The following is a 21,376-nucleotide window of genomic DNA, read 5'->3' on the forward strand; positions in this document are numbered from 1 at the left end:
GACTTAATTACGATTTCGGCATGTTTCCTAATTGAAATCTCTGCTGCTGTCCCATTTTGCAGGGAAATCAAGGCATAGTGATTTGCCAGATTCATGGTCCTACGCTCTGCCCACTGGGTTGTACTGAAAAAATGATGGGTGAGGTGCCTTGAGTTTAGCACTATGTTACCATAAATCCTCACCACTTCAGGGATAGAACATGCCATTGTGCTCTTTTTGTATGGCATTAGCTGGCTCAGAGGCTGCTTTCCCAATGAAAGAACCAATTTGGAGCCCCAAAGAAGAGTTCATATTTTATGCATAGTGCCTCATTTTGGCCACTGCAGCAGCTTTGCAAGTAGCCTGGATGGCCCATTGCTCAATTCAGTTATGGAAATCCTTCTGTCCCCTGACAGTTATTTTGCAGTACTATGAAGCTTAGTTTTGTGATTCAAAGTTTTGTATCCAAAAATAAGATAATGCATTCTGGCAGGGTTTTCTCCTTAATGGCTAAAATATACGTATACATGTCTTTCGTTATTATGGCTGGAAAGCTTCTGACACAGCCTGTGGCTGATATTATTGTGCTATATAAGTAACCCTTGATCTTGTCTTGATGTGATAAAAAGAAGGTTAAAGAGAAATATGTATGCGGTACACTTTCTGAAACACCCAGAAGCCAACAAGACATCATCCTGAACAAAATGAGTTACTTCTGTAAGACTTAAACACTCAGGGTATTCTCTCTGTCTTCCTCCAAACAAGTCCTCAAATGAGATACACAGCAGAGAAGAACATTTAGTGAAGCGAGGCTCTTTCTGCTAACACATGCAGCGAGAGAAAGCTAATTATGTTTTAGAGAAAACACAAACTCTCTCTTCCCTCCCCTCCTCCCTTCTTGGCATTCAGTGTGCCCAAGATAATAATTTACAGCCGTGATTATCAAATCAGGATCCATGGCTGCCCATGGCCACTGAAGCCAGTCCTTGTGAGGTGCAGAATAAATTGCCCCCTGCACCTGAGGGGGCAGAGGGACAGGGGTCCAAGAAAGCACCCATGCTTTACAATGTGATCCTTGGGGTCCAAGTACAAGGGAAGAGATTCAGGAAGTGATGAGGAGCTAAAAAGGCAGAACTAGTTTTGGACACCTTTTGATATGATCCTGCTATCTTTATGTGAGCCTTTATGTCCTTAACGTGCTGTAACCTGACTGTCACAGAGCTCCAGAGCTTCCCACCCCTTCAATCTACTGACAAATCCAATCAAAGATAATGGCATTAACAAATACCATTAATGTATTAATATTAATAATTAATTACAGCGTGGGTCTGAAGAGGATCCCCCATTTCCAGACCGCAGATGTACCCCCCGGGCCAGGCCATGCAAACCTGCTGAACTCGGTGGGACCCCTTTGTGCCTGCAAGGCAGCGCCCAGTGCAGGGACAAGTTGGGGGGCCTGGCTCGGTCACTGGCTTATTGATGTCCGCCAGCACTTAATAAAATGGGCTCCCTGCACCTTTCCTGACAAAAGCCAGACTGAACTTTCCCTCTTAATGTGTGCTCCTAAGGGCAGGATTTGGCTGGGATCCGGAGGGATTTCTGAACTTAAATCATTGCTACGCAAGCAGGGATTTCAGCGGAGCTGGGCAATCCAGAGATAAGTAATACACCAGCGGAACAGAGTGAGCTCCAGCCTCAGAGATTCGCTTCCTTCATGATCCTACAGCCCAAGAGCATCTGCACAGCTTGCAGCTCTGCTGGAGCTCATCAGCTCTGTGATGGTGACACCTTCTCCTCCAGAGAAACCAGGAGCTACTCAGCCAGCCTCCCCTCTCCTTACCCTCACACCTACCCACCCTGAGCCTGAACAAGAAGAAACTGCATCTACTTTTGCAGCAAGAGAAAGCTGAGAGGGGAGCATCTCCTGCCTCCGCTCAGAGACATGGCAGGGAAATCCTTATCTCCTTCTCAATCCACAGACATGCTCATGCTGCAGCTTGGCTGTCTTGCCCAGTTCTCACCAAAGATTTAATAATTAAGGACTGTACTGCAGAGGGTTAGGCACTTTCCCTAGACCTGTTGCAGAACATTACATGGCATTTTTCCTTTTCTAGCATCATCCTTCCCTGTGACTCAAAGTTTTTTTTACATGTACAAGTGAGTTGAGCCTTCAAGCCTGCTGGGGTGGCAGGTGGATGCTGCCAGTCCTCTTTTATAATTGGGGAAAAAAAAAAGAGAGACTTGGTTCAGGTAGGAAGCCAGAGCGGAGCAAGGACCAGAGCCCAGAGCCCTAGGGAACGGTGTGGGCTGGTGCACCACTGCCCAGCGGAGGGCTCGGTATTGCTCTTGGCAGGCTGCACAGGCACCCTCCAGCCACGCTGCTGAGCCTCACCATGCCCCAAGCTGCTGCCACCTGGGGACCGGGAAAGCAAAAAAAGACCCTGAAGCAGTCATGAAATTAGAAGAGCAAGAGATTTTCAGGTTCAACGTTTGAACATGGGCAGAATTTAGAGACCCAAGTGGCACGTCATGTTGCCAAGCCATTTGTTTGAGGCCGATTCCCTTGTCTGGGGGTTTTTCCCATTTATAGGCTCAGCTTATTCCTAAGCTTCAGCACAACTGTGTTTCTAAAACCATCTGGAGCAAGCGTGTGAGCAGGAACAAGGTGCTGCAGGCCGATCAGAGCTGCCCCTTCTCCCACATGGTACAAAGCCCCGTCCCTGCCTGCCAGCCAATGCTGCCTTGCTCCCGCCTGCAGAAATCCCCCACAGCTGGGCAGATCTGCAATGCAAATGTAAAACAAAAGCTATAACATCCCTTCCCACAGTGTTACCATGGCACTCCCTACACCTGCCTGCTCTTTAAAAGCTACCCCGCTCCTTCTCCAAGAATTTGCTGCGCCAGATCTAGCTGCTTGTGCAGGCAATAAACATCCCTATTAGCTCTGCGTGGAGGGTCGGATCCTGCCGCCCTGAGCCCCACACCAGCAGGGTCGGTTGCTTCCCTTGTGCGTGCAGAAGGTGTAAAGCAGCAGCAGCTGCTGCTAATGTGCTTCAGGGTTTCCATTTCACCCATCGTCCCCTGTCCCCTCCTCCGAGTCCCCATGTCCCATCTTCCTGGCCCTGGCTCAAGGTAGCCTTCCCTCCCTTCCCGCAATCTCCCTTTTAAGTGCTCGTGACTCCCTGGGCCTGTGAGGAGATAGCTATTATTTACAAAATGACGGAGTGCTATTTTTACTTGCTTCTTGGAAGCACTAGGAGCAGTAGCAGAGCTGGAATACAAATTATGCTGCCTCGCTGCCTCTCCCCTCGCTGGCTGTAGATTGTAGGGCTGCCTCTACAAGTGATTATAGGAGGCGGGGGGCACAGGGTGCTGAGGAGGCTCTTATTAAACATCCCGCTGCACTCATCAAGTGCTGTTTATTTAAGAATCTCAGCCGTAAAATAATTGACTCGGACGGTTGTGTTTCAGCTCTTGAGGTTTGCGGATGTGCTGAACACGGTCACGTTTCCCAGGCGGGGGTTCCCAGAGGCTATGCCGCAAGCTAGCAGAAATGATGTGCCTGCATCCAAGCACTGGAGGCTCCCAAATGATGTGCACTATTAAAACAGGGGCGAAGCCACTGCGGCTTCGTGCAGGGGATTCCTGGCTGCTGTGCTGACGTCAGGGAGCCTGCACAGCCTTATCTCAGAGATAAGCTGGATGAGCGAGGGAATTGGGACCTCCTCGAGGCTGTGCTCCACGTGGCAGTGCTGGGACCTAAGGGAGCTCGGAGGTGAGAAGCCTGTCTGTACTGGTGTTTCTGTGTGTAATGGCATGGCTGAGACTAGAAAGCAGGACAGTGCTATTCAAGCTCTTCTGCACCCAGGGGTACAAACCGTCAGACTGCTCCAGCCCAGCTCCTGGAGGTAGATGCTTCTGCACTGGGCTCCCTATGAACTGCTCTGGAATCCAGCCAGCCCAATATCCCTTCTCCAACCATGGTCACAACCTAGAAAGTGCAGTAACAAGCTGATAATGCCCCTTAACACCCTCCCAGACTGCATTTAGCCTCAGCTCAAGAGTTTCTCAGCTTGATGAGGTCCCCTTATTCAGTGATCCTCTTCCAAGGCCTGTCCAGTGTCCACTCAAATACACAAAATCCTTTGGGAAGGACTTCCACCAGCCTGAGGTGAGGACAGTGTCACCACGAAGAGAGAGGGGACGCCGCGTAGCTCTTTCCCATGTTATGTAACCCAAAGTAAGCACACTGGACAGGATGGTGCTTTACAGCTAACCCAGCACCCCCAGGAAGGGAAACACAAGAAGTTGGTTTGTACTACCGACTTCCACCTCATGCCTTCTCCCAAATCCTTGCCATGCTAATTAATAGGCAGCAGAAGGTAATTTTTGCAGCTGCACACAGAAGCTTTTTGGCTGTTTCATTCTTTGTTTTCTCAGCCTCTCAGTGGGGGGATTTAATTTTCCTTCCAATTTTAGCCTCTGGAAAAAAAGAGGCTTCCATGACCTTTGCTACAAGCCCCATGAACCCCCTGGAGACAAGCCACACCACAACCCAGGGCAGCCCTTGCCTTCGGAGCCAGCACGCTGCAGCCCCCAGCCAGAACTCCATCCTTGGGTGCCTTCTCTCACTGACAGCATCAGTCCCATCACAACAGGACTGCTGCCTTTGCCAGTTCCTACCTTGGCTTTTCAGATGGCCTTTTAACCTGTGGTGCTGCCTTGTTTGGGAAGTAGGAGCTGAGTTGTGTCTCCTTTCAGTAAGAAGAGAGGCATTGAAGAAGGAAGGGCACATCTCTGGGTGGTGTGGCACAGGGTACTCTCTCTGTGTCTTTGCCCTTGGGACTGCTGTGCCAGTACTGGGAGAGCACAGGGGAGAGGGCAATCTTGCCTCTTACCACAGCCTCCCTTGCAAGAGCTGCAGGAATGGAGACATGACATCTTCTGCATCACCAACCACACACAAGAAACCCCTGAGGTAGCCTTCAGTGCTGCTCTCCTGCTGCAGGGCCAGCAAGACTCTCCCACAGACATTAGAGATGCTTTTCTTGCATTTTTTTGCTAGGGAGCTCAGGAATAGCAGCACAGAAGGAAACATTTCAGTGAACATCACTGCAGTGCTGTTAATGCCTCCTAGGCTTGTCCAGCCCAGCCAGGAGATAAAGCTGACTCCAAGGACATAGACTGACGGAGCTCCTGCCACCCAAAGGCCACAAAGCAGCATGAGCTATTGCTAATGTCAGGACCACAAACATCCCTACTGCACCTGGGATGCTTTCACACCAAGTATCCTGGGAGCAGAGGCTATGCATGGGTCAGGAAGGGAAGGCTGGGGAACAGAGATGGCAAAAAATGGAGAAGGTACTGGCATTTCCTCCAGCATCTCCAAAAGGGAGAGCAGAGCTGGAGCGCAGAGAGATCTGGGCGGCTCTCAGCACCGCTCCTTCTCTCTCCTCAATTCATTTTGACTTGGGGATCTCAGAAAACACATAGGGAGGTCACAGTCAACCTCTTCAAACTCCCAGTCCCAAAGTAAAAATACATATTTTCAGATGTTGCTTGGCTGTTTTAGTGCTTCAGCATCCTTGAATACGAAGTTACTTGTTCACAAGCAAAAGCCAAGTCTCATATCACAGACATTTACCCAGGTTTGACAAGTTCAGCCTGAGCATCTTTCCCAAAAGTGGATAGCAGCATGCACGTGTTCTTCAAAGAAGAATAACCCAGAACATACATAGGGTGACTCGGTCCTGTCAGCAGCCTTCCTTACATAGGAATAAATTGTAGCCACCTCTGTATATAGAATTACATAGAATTGAAACAGATGAAATCACTAAGAAGCAAAGACTTTTGGTAGCACACCACACAGCCTACAGAAGTCAATGCGAAATGGCCAAGAGTGTCACCAGGAGGGCTGGCAGCTGGCCCAGTCCTGCGCAGGCCGGACAGAGCTAAGAGCAGCATCAGGTTTAATTCCCTGAACTACCTAAACCACCAACACATCTCCAGAAAAACTCACTTGGGCAGAATCATCAAGACACAACAGAGACCCCCTTGGCCCCATTTTGTCTATGGTGGGAGGGTAATCCCAGACATTGGCCAGCCCACCCAGACCTGACTGCCTCTGATGGCATCTGCCTCTCTCTAGTGAGTGAAGAGATGAAGATGACGACCAGGGTCCCGTGGATGAAGGCTGGCCTTAGCCTCATGCTCCCACCTGGGACAACATGGTTAAAGATGACGGGATGCTCATCCACTGCAAAGTGGGGTCAGCCAAGTACTGAGCACTGGGAAATTTGTACTCTGCAAAATAAACCACACAGTAAGGAAAGAAACAATATAAATGTCTGAAACAAATGTCTTATCTCAACAAAAGGAGGGGTGAGTAAAAGCCTGCAGGGGATTGCCAACGAGACCTTTGGATCAGATCTGTATCTAGCTGTGCCTATGTGTCCTGAACTATTTGTCTAATGCAGTTTTGCTCAGCTATTTGCTTGCTTCCAGAAGTGGTCACCTTGTCTCACTTGTAAAGCTGAAATAACTGAGTCTGTGTAACAGATCTGACCCCCTCAGTTACACTCCCAGTGAATTCTGCAGAGTTATGATCAAAAAGGCATCACATTTACACAGGAAACAAGGCTATCTGCTGCTCTCCATGAAAGCATCAAGCCTGTCCCTCCCATGCTGGGGTGCCAAGGCATCTTTTCACAGGGGTTGGCTTATCACCCACCACTGCTGCTTGAATCCCCTGGGACTGCCAGCATTTGCTGTACAGACAGTTCCCAAGTTGCTGCTCTGTGAGCCACGGTGATTAATCACTACTTTCTCTCTGGTGTGATGGCACATCAGTGTCTACAATTGCATGTCCTCCAGCCAGACTAGAGAGAAGTCATCAAATCTGTAAACACAGATACGCGTGTGGTATCACTTCCAGCTGCGCTCTTTCTCCTTTCTCCCCCCAACTTGGATATTTCAGCATAGGGATAGCAAGAAGTTCAAAAGAATTTCAGGGGCTGTCTCAAGAGACAGCCGACAACGAAACCACTCACACATGATGAGAAACATCAGCATGGTCTACAATTACATGTACTTAATTTTTCAGCCCAGATGAAGTGAGATGATGCCTGTCAAATCCCTCGAAGAGATGGCCTGCTGCCCTGGCTCTCTTTCTTAGCAGGGCCAGGGGAGAGCTGATGCAATGAAGAGATTTATTCCCTGTCTCACACAGCATGCCGCAATACGCAGCTTTGTAACATGGCTGCATCCAGTGTCCTCTGCAGGAACCAGATGCAGGACCATGAAGTGACCCAGTTACCACTTGAGCATGGCTTGTCTAGGATTTATGGCACACTGTAATGCCTAGATGGATGTCTAATTCCTAGGTGATCCCTGGGGCACAAGCCACCCAGGGCAAAAACTCCTTGGGTTATGTAGGGAAGATCAGCTCAGTTCTTGGAAGAGAAATCCCTAAGCAGTCTCCAAATGCGCTATACACATGCTTGTGGCTCTGACCCAGGTCTCAGCTCTCTCCATGCCTATGTAACACATTGGCCATGGAGTTTGGAGCAAGGCATAACTACTGCTGAAAGCAGAGGAGTCAGGCACATCTTATTCCTCCTTGCTTCCAAGTGAGCAGGGAGCCAGTGTCCCAGCACAGCGCTGAGTGGCACACAGGGCATCTGCTTGTCCCTTCTGGGTGAGAAACTGCACTCCCTCCCTAGCACTTCCATGTGAATAATGGCACAGGGTAGCCCAGTCTTCTGGTCTGAACTCCCTGCACAGAGCATGCTACACTGCCTCTTTATCTCAACACGCAATGGATAAGGGGGCTCTAGGCATTCCTGGCGCAGTGAGTAAGTCCACGTGTTGCTGTAGAAGATGCTATAGGGATTTCACACCCTCCCACGCTGGAGAAAGGCATTTTCTCACATTTACCACGAGTGGGGGATGCAGGTTAGAGCTCTATCCAGCAGAACAGCCTAGGAGAGATGCTGCTGTACCATTAGTGGAGCCAACAAATCCTGCTTTCCTGCAGATCAGCTTTTCCTGCCTGTTTTTCAGATGCCTAACACCAGTTGATCCCATCCAGTTACCTCTCTCTACTTCAGGTCTTTTTCCACTCAGCTGCATAATTCCACAAATCTTGCAGGAACTTAAAATCTCTGAGATATCTACCTTCCTGTCAGGTTTTGTTCAGATCAGCCAACAGGCTCAAAAGTTTTTAGAAGACAAAAGGCAGAAGGAAAGATGTGATAAGCCTTACTCCATTAGGAGCCCAGGCAAAAAACTACCGCAAGACTCAACAGAACTATGCATTTGGCTCATGTAGTTTAACTTAGCTTTCCCTCATTGCCCCATGCAGGCATGCACATGCACATGTTCTTATTACTGCATTAAGTGACATAAAATACACATACAGAGGTTAGAATCGAGGTGTGGTGCAAGTTATTGATAAACACAAGCCCAGCTGGAATAGAAGAGAGAGTCAGATAGAAGAGAAAGTCAGAAGCAGCAACTGCTAGAGGATGTGCAGTCATGGAGGCTTTACACACATCCCTCATTCTCACACATACAGACTACAAACAGAGACTACAAATTAGTGGCGCTATTTTTGCTACAGACAGAAAAGACAGAATGAACAAAGCTACTGTAGTTACTATTTTAAGGACTTAGGACACCCTCAGATGCTATGAAGACAGAGGAGGAATATGTATGTATGAGCTTGCTTTTAGAGGTTCTACAGTGCTTTGAGACCCTGTGGTAACGGAAGAGAGATGCTACATAAACATGTTTGTTATATATTATAAATACAATGAGAAAATGTGTGAATATAAATTAGCATGCATAATTTAACATATTCAGTATTAAAGTCTGTCCTTGATGGCTAAGCCAGAGGTGCTCGGGGAAGGGAATCCCTGCCAGTCCCAGTGGACAGGGGAAGAGCATTCAGACAACACCGTGTTGCCAGCTGGAACACGTGGCTGTGGCCCTAACGAAACCAAAGCCAGGAGAATTTTGCTGACCACAGTCCTGCAGGGTGCCTACATAGCTGTACACACCAGAGGGAGCAATGAGATGAGGGCAAAGATGCCAGACTGGTACTTCAGCATTAGGCAAACCTCTCCATGTTACCGGCAAAACACCTGTGTTTCATTTTGGGCCTGCTTTCCTGACTTCACCTTCAGTTAATTTCCCTCTTTAGGGGTCAGTGATGATGTTCTTGTTGACCACATAAAGGAATTTTGGTGAACAGCACCCTCAAGGAAAGACTGCAGCAGGTCCTGTGCCCCAGTACTGTGGCTGAAGTTGCACATACACGGGAGGGATAAGGCACCAGAACAAAGCAGCCACTGAGCCGCTGCCTTTGCTGTATCCCCTCACACATGTATAACTTGGCTGGGAGAGTCAGTCATTAGACCAGGCTTATCCAGAACCCGTGTGGACATGGTGCACCTCTGAAGCTTCTCCATCAGGGAGCTTGCAGACTGGCCCCAGCAGGTTATCTCTTACTCCCTTTCCTAAAAACACTGAACCTTTTGTTAACTCATTCGCAGCAAGTCTTTCTTTAACAGAAATCATCACCTCCCAACAGGCCACTCACATGCTTGAAGAGGAGCTGCAAAAACATCAGATCAGTGCCAGTAAAATCCTTAGCATTTGGAAAGCAACTACTGAGCTCTGTAATTCATCAGAGCTCAAGGCAGATCCCCAGGAAAAAGATAAGCACAAGGGTGCAATACAAAACTGCTGTTGCTAACCTGGTAATCATTGATACATAGAAAACAACTGGAAAGATTGGAAAGCCAGAAAGCAAGCAGAGAAATGCAAGAAAAATCAAATGAGAAACACACTGCATTGCATTAATTTTATGTCATTGCAGAGGGGGAAAGAATAAACAAGATGTCTCAATCAAGTGCGTGAGGTTTGCAGGCTCAGCTCTGAGCTCCAACCCCACCATTGGTGCTAATCTGCACTATGGCACTGAGCATGCAATGCAGTTCTGCTGTGCCTAAGTTTCCCCATCTGCCTTTTAGCCCCAGTGCTGCCTTCCCATGCCTCTGGCTATATTTTGTTCCAGGTTGCTCTGCAGGCTGAGGATTGCCAGACCGCATGACGGACTGTAGTGTGCAAAAAAGAAAAAAAAGAAAAAGAAAGTGGCTCCTGGGGCTTGCTGTATAGCTGAGAGGAAGAGTCCATTTAATTCTCAAGCCTGTCCCCTGAGGCCAACGCCAGGTAGTGAGATGAAGATATAAGAAAACCATGGCAGGGAGCAACACAGTCATTTGCACTCTGGTTCCCTTATCCGTTAGCTCCTGGCTAGCATTTCCTTCAGCAGAAGAACTTAATCATCTCCTGCGACAGTGTGCCTCCAACAGTGTGCCTCCGGTGACGCTTCTGGCATCCTTCACCACCACCCCCAGGGCAATGAACACAAATGCTTTCCCTTCCTTATGCACCCCAACATGGTCTTTGCCTGTGTGACCACTGAGCTGTGCACAGAGCCAAGGTCTCCACTGAGCTGTCTCTCCACCATCATGCACGGGTCTCTGGGCTGCGTGGCCACTGCTCATTTAGTTTGCAGCAATGCCAATACATCGTACAAATAAACTTATTTAATTCACATTGCCTTACGCGGGTCAATTTAGCATTTCCTCTGATGCTGGAGTCCTGTTGTACAGTACGGCAAGCTCTCCTCGCTGCCTGGGCTCACCTAGCTCCCTGTGTTACCTCTGCACACACTGCTGCCAACGCACCAAGAAATGCATTAGACAGCACGGACTGCGAGTTCACCTCTGCCACGCAGAAATAACTCCTCCTGTGTTTGCTGTCCAAGACTTGGAAGCAGAAATAGAGAGTCTCCAAAGCGCAAGATAAAACCCCAGACATGCACTGTGCCCCTCCATCACCGTGCCTCCCAGGGAAGTCCCTGGCCAGCAAATGGGGCCAGCAAACCCCAGGAGTAGCAGGGTGATCCACACACAGTGAGATGGGCTTATTTGTGCACTCAGGATGTTGTTTTATCCCCAAGTAAGCAAAACCCTTTTAAAGGAAATTCCCTTATGGCTCTAAATCTTCCCCTCCCCAGCACTGTTCAGACACCAGCGTTGTCTGTCCTGCACACAGGAAGGCTTTTTATCACAGTTACTCAGAAAAATTCGGCAACAAATATCGCATTTTCAGTTCTACCCACTACACGAATTACGATATGCTGCATAATACTCCGATACTCCCATCAGAGACAAGCAGAGGGCAGATGCCTCCAGATGTAATTTTTAATTTCCTTTGCTGGGGAGAATGTTTTCTTGTTTTAGCGATGTGCATTCAGAGCGTTCCAGTTCCCATGGCAACTCTCTGCTTCCACTGGAGATGTCATTTTTCATGCCATCCCTTCAGAATTAGACATCTCCTAGCAGAAGTTTTGAAGAAATGTCTCTCTTAAATATATATTTATTAGAGACAGTGCCTGCGAGTGTGCTTTATTGACACATTTCTTAGGCGACTCACAGCCTACAGAGGAGAAAGCTGTCTCCAGAAATATGCTGGCTGCCAATCTGCCTTTTCTCAGCTTCTGTTTTCAACCAGAACTCTCCTCTTTTTCTGCTTCATACATAATAGCCAGCACCTGCTCCCTTTCTTTTTTTTTTTTTTTTTTTACTCCTTTCTGTTCCCATCACTCTCCCCCATGCCTGGTCTTGGCCCAGCTCCCCGATAATGCAAGTGCAGCAGGGGAGCGCCCAAACAATTCAGCACACGCTGAAAGTATCTGCACCCGTCCGCTGCCTGCTGGCACGGGCACTGCCCGGAGCCATCACGGGCCTCATTATACATTTGCATGCAGAGGAAAACCCAAAGTACTGCAAAATAGAGACCACTACAAGAGCCTCTCAGCCTCGGAGGGCAGCATGAGGAGCATCTGCACCATCTCTGCCCCCGGCTGCTCTCCCTATGCCATCTGGCCGTAGCCTGCTGGGCACCAGGTGCCCTCTGGGAAGCTGTGAGCACATCAGAGCACTGATCCTGCTCCCCAGTGCGGGAGCCTGTGCACGGGGCTCCCACACTGGCTGGGGGAAGGATTCGTGCCCCAGGTCTTGGTTATCTGGTGCCTCTCGGGCACCCCCGGTGCAGCGGTTCACAGCGTTTGCAGCACCTCTCTGGGCTCCACGGGTGTGGAGCCGAGGGATGCTGAGAGGGACCCACCTCCCTGCCTAACACACTGCCTTCCCTGCCGCACCGAGGCACGCCACCCGCCTCTGCTCCCGTGCAGTCCTCGCCTCACCATCACACCCGAAAAACCCACGCCTCTGGCTCAGAAACCCCCTGCAGAGAAAGTGAGATGCAACATCCCACCCGCAGCAGCTTCCAAAGATTTTTCACAAGACCCCCGGGGAAAGTTCCTATTTCAGGCTGCGCAGGCAGCCCCCAGACCCGCTGCCCTCCAGGGGCTGGGAGGCCCCCCTCACCCCGCAGGGATCTCCAGGCTCCCTGGGTACCGCAGCGCCCGCGACCCCCACTTGCATCACGCTCAGCATCTCCCACCCGAGCTCCCGACAGCTCATCAGAAAAAGGCGGCACCAGCCTTGGCGGGGGTCCCGGCGGGAAACCACGCTACAGCTCTCTAATAGAGCTGTAACATTGCAGCTTTGAATTGCCTTCCTTCAGGAGACAAATCCAAGCAGGTAAATTGGTAGGAGCTGAGCGGATCTGGAGGCTGATGGAGCTAATCCCAGGCATGTTTAAATGCAAAGGCCCAGGGAGCCTCACTCAAACCTGACATGATCGCTGAAGCTCGTTGCTGTGCTTAATTCTCAGGCGCAGCCTGCTCAGAGGGGTGTGAAAAGCAGAAGAAAAGGCAGAGCACTGGGAGCAAAAGCCACACATCGGCTTCAAGGTCAGGACGTCAGCCCTCAGCAAAACCATGCACCAGCCAAACAGCAGCAAAACAGCAGCTCCTGTTCACCCCATCGTGGAAACCGCACAGATAAACATTGCTGTTGTACCTCAGAGAAGTTTAGAAACATTTTCTTAGCCCAGCCTCCAGCAGGGACACATGGGCTCAGGGGACACTTCTTGCTGACTCCAGACTTCACATTAATTGTACTGTCCCACCAGCCATTAATCAAACGTCCTCCACTGGCATTTTTATTGAAAATCAATTTAATAAAGTAGGTGGGAGTCCACATGCTTCCATAACATCAGATAAATATTCATGGGGGCTTGTGCTGCTTTAGCTAAATGAGTTTTTTAAATTTAACTGGTGCAATTTCCTTGTTCCTTAATATATAGCTTTTCTTGCCCTTGTTCAGGAATAGAGATGAGGTGGGACTCAGCCCTGTGCTGGCTCGCTCTCAGGCACACCAAGGTACAATCCTTTGCTATCAAGCCAACACCTTTTGGCAAGGATATTGTCATCCATAATAGGAAATACCGGTCTGCTGGGGTCAGCGTCACCTGGTGCGAATCCCCAGAGCCAAGGCTGAATTCAGAAGGGCCATTTGGAGCTGAAAACTCATTTCCAACCACTAAGAGCGTGGCCACCATTTCTACCTCTGCGGGTGTGCCATTTGATTTCTGCTTTTCCCTCCCTGTTTAAGCAGCTATTGTGCTTCAACAGCAAAAGCTAATGAAAGCCATCAGAAAATGCATTCCCCTGATGCTTACTGAAGGGGGTTAAAAGGCTTCCAGCTACCAAAATATACAACGCACCAGTGAAAGAACCGAAACACACCCACACAAAGCTTCAAAATTTGTGGGGCGCATGAGTCTTAGGACAAGGGATGAGTGCCAAGCTCACCCTCACTGAGACAACATCCATCTGCAGCCCTGGCTGTGAGCATCAGCCCCGGGGAGGGCAGGTTAACCCCTCATTCCCCAAGGAGGCTGCAGAGCAGCCGTGACCAAGGCTCCATACTGCAGTCCTCCTTCTCAAAGGCAGTTATTAGAGTCCAGATGGAAAAAAAGAAAAATCTGACACATTGATCAAATTTAGTAGAAAGGCAGGATTCAGACAGTCCTTATCAGTGAGAGATTTTACAGCGTCTAACAGCTTCTTTGTTAACTGGAGCAGTGAAGAGCTGCAGCTTCCAAAAAGCGGCAATGCAAGGCAATTCAACCACTGCCAGGACTCTTGTCGTGTTATCCTAGTGATACCCTTTCTCTTGAAAGGCAGAGCTTTAGAAATCAAGCGCATCATCATTTTGCCTTTGTTATTAACGCAAACTGACTTGTTTTCATCATTACAGCCTCGACCTAATTCCCCGTGCACACTCTCCCTAGAGCGGCTCAGATCTCTGGACGGGATTTGCTTTCCCTGTGCTTTAATGACATGAAGGTTGTGACTAGCCCCGCAGACACACACTGATAGCCTGAGCCCAGGAATAGGGTGCGAGCAGCCCTCCCTGCCCTGGGCACTTCCGCACGTGAGCTACCGAGGGTCGCGTTTCCTACGCCCCAGCTCCAGGGTGGAGGTAGTATGAAGATAAATGGAGTCCATGAACTGCCACCATAATCATTTTCCCTTCATCCCCAGCAGGTACCGATGCAGCAGAGGTGGGCAATGCCCACTTTCTGATCCCATGAGATAGTCTAGTCACAGTTCCTCCCAAAACACAGCACTGGCTGCAGGGAGAGTTCTCCTCCAAGCCTCTGAGCCTACTGATTTCTCTGATGTCCACCCTATTAAGATAGCAGTCCTGCTTCTGAGAGATCACCCTTGCTGGAGACAAACTGCCTGTCAGCAAACAGCATTAAATACAGGGTATTATATTCAACACATAATGGCATGCTTTTAGTTTTTTCTCTCTTGGATGCAGGTCACACAACTACTGTCATCTCCAAACGCTGAAATCCTAGATGTGAAAAGGTAAAGCTTAATTGCCTTGAACAGCAACTCTTGTATTGACTCCAACATAAGGCCCATAAATATTAATACAGCTATATTTAGCCCCTTTCAATTATACATACAAAATTAAACATCTTTCTGGGAACAAATCAGTCCGGATAGGGTTTGGATTTTTTTCTTTTTCCCTTTTTAATGCATTCTGCATCAAAATAACAATAATTCTAATAGACCTAAGGCTTGAAAAAAAAAAGAAAGTGGACGGAGGCAGAGGCTTAAAGATATTCAGTTCACCTGGCTCAACCAACGTACTCCACAGATATTCAGAGGCACTTGCATACTCCTAAGCAAACCCTTGCTCCACCTGCTTCCCCTGTTATTTGTTAGATTCAGTCCCTTTTCTGGCTGCCAGCAAACCAGGACCCACTGAAGGTGTGTGCACAGAGTGGGGCACATGGGGGAACCAACCCAGCCTGGGACCTCAGGGTCCCAACATCACCACTCTGAGGGGAATACTCGAGGAGGGACCCCTGCCCTGCGGGAAAGGAGAGGTCCCATCTGCAGCACAGCCATGCCCACACAATGCCTTCTGCAGTTAAAGACCTTCTCTTTTGTATAAAAATCACATCCACTTTCCTGATTTGCAAATTAATTATACGTCGCTTTCCTTGCCAAAGTGGACTTAATGGTATTAACATTACATGACAAAGAGAAGCTATCAGAAAGCTTCTCTCATAATGATGGCTAGATTGATCAGGAAAGAAGAAAGGAGATTTCATGCTTTTGTTCTTTAACCCTTCCTCATGCAAGCAGACAGGGCCCTTTTCTAGGAAAAGGCTTTTTCCAATTCTCAGGCGAGACCAGGTGCATCTCTCCAAAGGGAATCTTTCAAGCACAAAAGCCTGTAATTCAATTCCCACATGTGCATAGACCCTTTACAGAAAACACAACTTGTGGAAAGAAGAGTTTGCACCTTCATTTTTTGCAGGACAGTGGCCTTAACTGGCTAAAATGACATTCACAGCTCTCCAGAAGACATGTCTTCAGGTGAGTAAGTAGGAATGCAGGACTGCAAAAAATCTGATCTGGCCTGTATGGATACAAACAACTTCCTCGACAAGAATTCAGATGGGTGCAGTAAGCCTTGTGCAGAGCCTCTGTAACCTTCCCCTTTGCAAATTGCTGTGGTTTTTTGTGTGTTGGTTTTTTTTTTTTTATGGTCATCAGATCCTTTCATTGACAAAGCTTCTTGTATTAGAACTGATCCTTCCAAAAAAGAGGCATCTAAAATGACATTTGCAAGGTTGAAATAGTGTCTTGAATTTTCAGACACAATTTATTTTGCTCCAGTCATGAATCATTTCATCCACTGATTCAGTCTGAACTTGTCATCAATAGGATTTTCCAGTAGGTTTGGGGGGAAAAAAAAAACAACACAAAAAGCTTTTTCCATGCCTGTTGTTCTCATCACTTTGGTTTGAATTATGTTCTTCCAGAAGGTAAAGTGAATGGGGTGTCCTTTTCTCACAATGCAAAATGCAGATTAAAAACTCTTTCTAGGCTATACTCTATGCTTACAATTGCCAGTACTCCACAAAGACTTTTTTTTTTTAATAAACATTAGCTGTATGTCCTTCAGAGGCAGATTTTTAAAGTAAGCTACAGGGCAGTACACAGAGACAAAGAAATCATTACACGAAATTCCTGCCCCACCAGACTCAGTGAGAGTTCTGCCATTTACTGCAACAGGGTGAGAATTTCACTCTGACTTTTAACAGTATTTGGTTAAGGGACCCTGCACAGTTTAGCCTCATAGTCTTGCAGGAACTCACTCCCCAAAGCCCCATGAATCTTCCAGAGCCTCATGAACACTCCAATATTCTTATTTAATCAAACAATAACCTTTAAATAAATGAAACGGCATTAACAAGCTAACAGGTCTGAATCAGCAGCATTAATCCCCCCACCTCAGGGGGCCCAGGTAGATGTGATTTGATTGCTTCTTCCAGATGGAACTGGGCTGAAATTCACCACCAACACGATCAATGACTTTGCCTCATCAGACATAATCAGTGCCTCTGTATACACACACGAACTGCTGCAAACATTTTATCCTCTAGCTCAACAAATAAAATAACTGCTCTTTCCTCAATATTTGACCAGTTGTTTCACCACCAGCTTCCCAGAATAAACCAATTAAAGTTGTTTTTAAACTTTATAATACCTAATAAAAAAAATCTTATTTCACAATCCATATCAAAGACACATTATAAATCCTTTACATGGGACTAAACGAGTGGAAATTCTAATAAATGAGTAGCTGCCATAGTCCAACAGATCAATAAAGACATCCTTGCAAGCAGTTTATAGCCATCTCTAACATCATCTACTAATGTTCTTAAAACCATCTAACACATGTTCAACACACTTAAACATCAGCTCCCCCCTTCCAAAGTCATTATAAACAAGTTGCGACATACCGTCTCCAACACGCACCCACCAGCTTCCCCTCAGGCAGGGATCAGCTGCCTAACATTCACACCGGTTTACTGCAGGTGTCTGATGTAGCATTGAAGCTCTGAGCTGTTACTCCAGTACAAATCACTGGGGTAAAAATTCCTCCAAATGGGTTCACTTTCCTAGAAAAATTTCTCAACCTTTGGGAAAAATCTTACTTCTTGCCTACATGTGCGGATATATGGAGGGGTTAGCAGCTTGGGGCAGACTCCTCATTGGAACCACAAGCAGCAAATGAAGGCACCATCTAAAAAAAGGCATCCAAAGTAGCATGAGAAACACCCTCCCCTCTACAGCCTCGGCAGCCTGGGGACTTGGTTGTGACCCCTCTGGAGAGCCCAGGAACGCGCTGCCCAAGGACAGCCTCATCACGGGTCATTGACTTTGGCTACACGACTGCCCCATGGAGAGGGTGGATGGGCAGGGACCCGCCGTAGTGGTCCACTCCCTCCCATGGCGCTGCAGAGGCACAGGCAGCTGTGAGATGCCCCCAAAGGACCCAGTGCTGACCTGAAGCCCAAGTGCCGTTTCACACAAAAAGCTATGAATCTCTTTTCACAATGGGTTTCTGACCCCTACGGAGTGTTTGTGATATCCCTGAAGCTTTGATACAGGCTTGTTGCCCTAAGCAAATTCATAAGTTATTTAAGAGAAGGCTTTCACCCTTAGGCATAGCTGTCAAGCCCGTATTCCTCACTTGCCTTCTGATGTGTGCATGCCTTTTCACACAGAGCTCCCTCTCCCTGTACACCATGGGTTTAAACAGCAGCACAACTGGGATTTCTGCATGAGAGAGGAGAGCATCGGGGCTGTGCAAATCCATGGCAAAGCTGCCTTTGGAGAGCTGCACCCAAAGGGAAGACAACCTTTTTTTAATTTGTTCATAGATCTTAACTTCAGAAGTTTGATGAGACAGAGCAGGGTCCCTGTTGCCCAGAAAGGTAAATACGAGAAAACGCTGTTCAGGCAATGCCTCAGCTTCAAATTAAAACTCATCAAGGAATCTCAGACAAAGACAAAAATCTTAGATAAGACATGGATTTTTTCTAAGAAAGGATCAAATTCCTCCCTGGAGTAATCAATACAAGGCATGAAGTCAGATCAGAGAGAAGAGATGAGAAGTTGGGAGAGGTGGAACATTAAGACAGAAAAACAGATTAAACACAGTCCTGAAACCCTGGAAATCATAACAAACCACAAAGGACCACTGAGTTTGTCATCTAATGTTTCTCTTGCACAAACAGTAGATCTAGATAATGTTTATGACAAGCTGCAGGCAGCTTCAGCACGCACAGGTGAAAAAACCTGCAGAAGAGCTCAAGGCCAGACCCAGTCTGGCCTCCCTGGACACCTGAGGACCAGCTCTGCTGCAATGGGGAGTGGGACATACTGCAGCGGGACTCTGCCACCAGCACACAGGTGTCCCTACAGCAACAGGCAGTACCCAATGCTCCTGCCAAGGGACCAAGAACAGACTTGCCTCCACCCCTCTGTCCACCACCGAGCACCTGAAAGTTGGGCTGCTGCATGCTGCAACTTTACAGGCACCCCAAGAGCTTGCGAGGGTCCCTTCCCCAGGGTTTTGCAACCTATCCGCAGAAGAAAAGGACAATTTCAACATTTCATCCAGATTTTAGGAAATAAAGGTTCTCTAAACTTCAACCTGGACAATTTAACAATTTCTACTACTATTATAAGTTACTCTCACTGCAAACAGATTTCTTCTTGGATCTTGCCAGGCAGATAAGCCCTCACTGTTTCAGCTTGAAGAGCACTGTACTTTTGAGAGAAGGTAGTTCTATAATTTAATTATTCTGACTATTTCAGCCCCTCTGCCTTAATGCTCACATAATGACAGACAAGCCCTTACCTGCAGGAGGTCAGGACAAAATGACAGATGCACTGAGGTGTAACACACCAAGCATCTCACAGGAATGTCTCAACCTAGAAGGAGCCGCTCTGAACCTAAGCCCAAATCCTCTTGGCCATCAGCATTTGAATCAGTGAAATACAGGTGGCAAGACAGGGATACAGATGTTTCTCGCTTGCTCAGAAGCCTTCCTGCCAACTACACCATCATTAAAAAAGCAGGAAGAAACACTGCACCGCAGAAAGAAGAGACCAGAAAAACTCCAGCAGAAGTATGCTTCACTTACAAAAGAATAAAGGGAATACATCAGCAGGATAAATATTAACAGGTGACTATAGATCAAAACCGTTAGCAGGGCAGAGCTGACATAGTAAGGCCAGATAAAAGGCACCGTAGGCCCATGCTGGGCATCCCTGATTTGAGTCCTATTGCGAGCAGCAGAGCCTGACCTCACCAAAACGTGCTTGAGCCCAAGGGCATCTGCGCTGAGCCCAACACAGGCAGGGAGATGCTAAGACCAAGCCACAAAGAGCTACCCAGTGGAGATGAGGAAGAGGAGGCAGCCACAACCCTGGGTTGCTTTCACTCTGCAGACGCACGCAGTTGTGAAGGTACAAACTGGGGCTTCCCCTCTGCCTGGATGGGACCCACTTGCTGCAAACCCTGAGGACAAGGATTGGGCAGCCATGGCCTGTCCCCAAGGAAGAAGAAACCAAAGGGGCCAAGTCACTTGTTCTGCCTAGAGAATTGCATTACTTTAATCAAGTTGCCTGCATTTGCTGGTCCCAGTAAACCCCCTGCTCTGAAAACTTCAGTAGGCTCCTAACCCTCAACTGTCCAGAAACACGTCCAGAAACACTGCTCCCTCAGTGGGGCTGAGTCAGCCATTTAGGGACTCCAGAGACACGTGGTAGAAGCTTCAAGGAAAGATCGTGAGTTACCTCGTAAGCGATGCTGCATCCAGGAGGGATAACACCGATTGATCCTAGCCTAGCTGCTTAACATGGTACAAATTACTTTTTAATTGCAGTTGGAGAAACTGGCTTATCTAGAAAGTTTACAGCCCATCTTTTAGAACATTGAACAGGCTACTCTCTCCTTCTCTTCCTTGAGGCAGAATCTTTTCCTCCTTGGCATCCCATGGAAAAGGCCAACATTTTTCTGGTGCGCAGGCTTCCCCTGACCACCCAATACAGAGACTTGTCCACCACTGCTCCAGATGCCCTCTGGGTTCCTCATCCTCACAGCAAATAGCACCTCAGACACACCCCTGGCCCCCATGAAGCAGTCTCTGGCTGAGCTGGAAGAAATCCTTACCTTGTTTTGCAAACAGCTATGGAAAGGCCCCATGCACCTCCTCTCTGAGCAGCAAGTGCCCCCCAATAGCATTGTATTGCCAAAGGCAGTAAAAGGCTGGAGCAAGTCTGGAAACCTCCCCTCCTGCGCCTCCCCAGGGATTCACAAGATGGTTGTGTTTCGGTTGCAGCACAATGGACCCAAACTTCATCAGTTAGGAAATAAGGCTGCAGGAGGTACAGCTGCACAGGGACCATCACTGAACCGCAAACAACATGGTAACTGCTGGGCATCACACTGTCCACGTAAGGATTGCAGAACTTCAGTCACTCTTCACAGTAAGCAGCACAAGGATATACAGGGTATTTCGTGCATCAGTCATTCTTGGAGGATCACTGATGGTCCCATCGCTCACATCCCACTCCTTGAGCATCCCTTCTTTTTGGGTACACGATGTCTCTCCCTTTGTCAGCCAGTTCTACCTCTTTCTCCTGGTCACATCTCCTCTCTCTGACTCTTGCAAGCAAGGCAAGCTCCGGGTTCAAAACAGGCCTCTCTGCATGCCAGGTCTGCAGGGAGCCGCAGCAAAGAGAATTTGAGAACTATAAATAGATGCCCCTCATCGCAGCCCTTGCAGGGCTGGGCAGAGGATCTGCATGACTGCACAGCTCCAGACCAGGAGTGGAGGCCAGTACTGTCCATAGGAACTCTCTCGGTGGGAGATTTTCTTAGCCTACAAGGTTGGCCATGACAACAGATGTCTCTATCCCTTCGGGGTCCATTTCTGTTCCTCTTCTGACTTAATAACCAATCTGCCCTGTGTTTTCTCAGGGGAAACACAGGTTATCTGCTGACAGTTCCTTCCTCTCCTCAACCAC

The 21,376-nt window shown here is 48.1% G+C and overlaps 1 protein-coding gene across 3 annotated transcripts in view; it reads right to left on the reverse strand.

Annotated features, from left to right (window-relative positions):
* GABRA3 (gamma-aminobutyric acid type A receptor subunit alpha3) overlaps positions 1-21,376 on the reverse strand; it is a 78,756-nt gene that overhangs the window by 39,613 nt on the left and 17,767 nt on the right. The window lies entirely within an intron of this gene.

This window comes from Aquila chrysaetos, chromosome 21 (genome assembly GCF_900496995.4).
Source record: "Aquila chrysaetos chrysaetos chromosome 21, bAquChr1.4, whole genome shotgun sequence".
Lineage (NCBI taxonomy): Eukaryota > Metazoa > Chordata > Aves > Accipitriformes > Accipitridae > Aquila > Aquila chrysaetos.